Here is a 3,048-nt window from a genome sequence, read left to right as displayed (position 1 = left end):
GATATCTATACTACCTAATATCGTCATGATATCAGCCAATTTCATTTTTTTAACTAGCTGAGGAAGAATTTGCAAATTAATAAACCCGGGTGGACGGATTTTCCATCTCCAGGGGAAAAGGCTATCATCTCCTACTAGATAAATCCCTAATTCACCTTTTGGGGCTTCTACTCTTACATAAAGCTCTTGTCTTGACAATTCAAAATTGGGCGAAGGTTTTTTACCAAGAAATTTATACTCAAAATCATTCCATTCAGAATTATTTTCTTTCTTAAAGCGTCGGACTTCTAAATTTTCATAAGGTCCTCCAGGAATTTTTTCTACAGCTTGTTGAATTATTTTGATGGATTCCCTCATTTCACCAATTCGTACTAAATAGCGAGCTAACGAATCCCCTTCTTTTTGCCATTGGACTTTCCAATCAAATTGGTTGTAAGACTCATAAGGATCTACTTTACGAAGATCCCATTGTATTCCAGAAGCTCGTAACATCGGTCCCGATAAGCCCCAATTTACTGCTTCTTCTCCGCTAATAAAACCTACTCCTTCAACTCGCTCTAAAAAAATTGGATTCTGTGTAATAAGTTGTTGATATTCAACAACTCCGCGTAAAAAATAATCACAGAAATCTAAACATTTATCGATCCATCCATAAGGTAGATCGGCGGCTACTCCTCCGATGCGAAAGTAATTGTGCATCATTCGCATACCTGTAGCAGCTTCAAATAGATCATATATTAATTCTCTCTCTCTAAAAATATAGAAAAAAGGAGTCTGTGCGCCGAGATCCGCCATAAAAGGTCCAAGCCATAGCAAGTGAGAAGCTATCCGGCTTAATTCTAACATAATTACCCTAATATAGCTGGCTCTTTGTGGTATTTGAATATTCTCCAAGAATTCTGGTGCATTTACTGTTATTGCTTCTGTAAACATAGTAGCTAAATAATCCCACCTTGTTACATAAGGTAAGTATTGTATAATAGTTCGGTTTTCCGCGATTTTTTCCATTCCTCTGTGTAAATACCCTAATATGGGTTCACAATCAATAACATCCTCACCATCGAGAGTAACGATCAGTCGAAGAACACCATGCATTGATGGGTGTTGAGGGCCCATATTGACTATCATGAGATCTTTTCTTGTAAGCGGTAGACTCATATCCTTTCTTCCTTAATTCATTATTCCATGAAAATGGATTATTCCATGAATTCCTCAAAGCGAGGCTCATCAAAATGAAAAATCTAAGACTACTATAAGACTACTAAAAAAATAATAAAACAAGAAAAAAATTTGAACGATTAAATTACTGCTCCCGAATATTCAACTGACCGATTAATTTCTTATAACGTACTCTATTTTTCTTTGCCAAATAAGCCAGCAAACGTCGACGTTTTCCCAAAAGTCTTCGTAGACCTCTTTCCGATGAAAAATCTTTTTTGTGTAATTCCAAATGTGAAGCAAGTCTCCGTATCTTATTGGTGAAACTGAATACTTGAAATTCAACAGAACCCCTGTTTTCTTCTTTTTCTTCTTTAACCATAAATCCAAAAATTTTTCTACCTCCTTTCTTTTTCATGTATTTTTCTGATCAGGAAAAATACAAAATTATGTCAGTTATTTTGAAGTTATTCTAATCTCGTACACACACAAATTTGCAATTATTCATCTACTACTGGAATTTGGATTTATTTTATCGATGCAAATTGGATTTGGATAGAAGGGTACATTCTTTCTAATATTTTAGATAGAAGAAATGTTTCTTCTATCTAAAATATTAGAAAGAATTTTGCTGATTTATTTATTGCTATATGCAATTTATGGAATTGATACACCATTTAATTGATATCATTTAGCAAAATGAAACACAGCATATGCATCCATCTTTTGGCTCGAGAATTTCACGGGATAGAGATATGGTATAAGAAATAGACTATTAAGTAACTCTAAATGAATTGTGGATACATCTGTATCCTTAACATACTGAAACGATTGTCATTATTCGTATCAAACCAATAGCGATTCATACAAGCTAAATCTTCTAATCAATGGTGGGCCAATAATGAATTTTTTTGCATATGTATTAAGACGCTTGGCCTGATTTCGAAATTGTCCAGAGTTTTATATGTTGTTTTCATTGCAAAATGATGGGTCTCCTTCCATAACTTTCCAATTACGAGTACGAGAATTGAAAGACATGAAAATTCTCAATTCTCTACGGCGTCTAGTAGATAGAAACAAGAAAATCAGAAGAATCTTTCTCTCTATTCACTATCATTCCGCGTCTTCGACTTCTATTAGTTTCTTTTCTTCTTTAATGCAATAGCTATAGTTTGATATAAGAATCCATTTCTCAAAGTAATGGAAACCATTCTCTTATAGGAAATGGTTCGAAAATCGCTATTCCACCTTTTAGGTATCGTGAAAAGTGATACCTGTGAAGATCGTGCATTTCAGTCAAATTCAGATCCGTTTTTCGAGTCCATGATATAATATAACCAAATTGGATAGATCTTCCACCTGTTTAGCTAAGAAAGAATAGATACAGAGGTGGATAATAGATCGATATGAAGATCATGAGCTGCCCCATAATGAAATCGCCAGTAGTCGCGAATATCTCCTTCTTCCCTAATCCAAGATTGGAGAAAGAAGATCTAAGAGGGACCTATGGAGAATGTAGTCAGAAATCCATAATAGAGTCCGACCACAACGACCGAATTAATTATCCTCATCGAGAAACTTAGACTACTAAATAGAAAAGATTTGAAAATCATGGCATGGGTCTCCTTTTTTTCTTTCTTTAGAGTTTTCTATATGCACAATTTCTCGATGTTTCGATGAGAATTTCTTGACTTTCCATATATAGAAAGAGATAGACTATAAATGACATCTCTTATGTCAATAAGACCAAAGGGATGGATATTAAATGATAGGAAGTGCTAGGAAGTGAAATAGAATGAAATAGAGCCACTTTGGGCTTCCCTATGAAATGAGGCATGGAACGGAGCCACTACGAAGAAATTATGGGAGTTACGAAAGAAGCTTCGGACT

The sequence above is a fragment of the Triticum urartu genome, unplaced genomic scaffold (assembly GCF_056163025.1).
Source record: "Triticum urartu cultivar PI428250 unplaced genomic scaffold, HENAU_Tu73 scaffold906, whole genome shotgun sequence".
NCBI classification, from domain to species: Eukaryota; Viridiplantae; Streptophyta; class Magnoliopsida; order Poales; family Poaceae; genus Triticum; species Triticum urartu.
The sequence above is the reverse complement of the archived record's forward strand: the minus strand, read 5'-3'. Positions refer to the sequence as shown.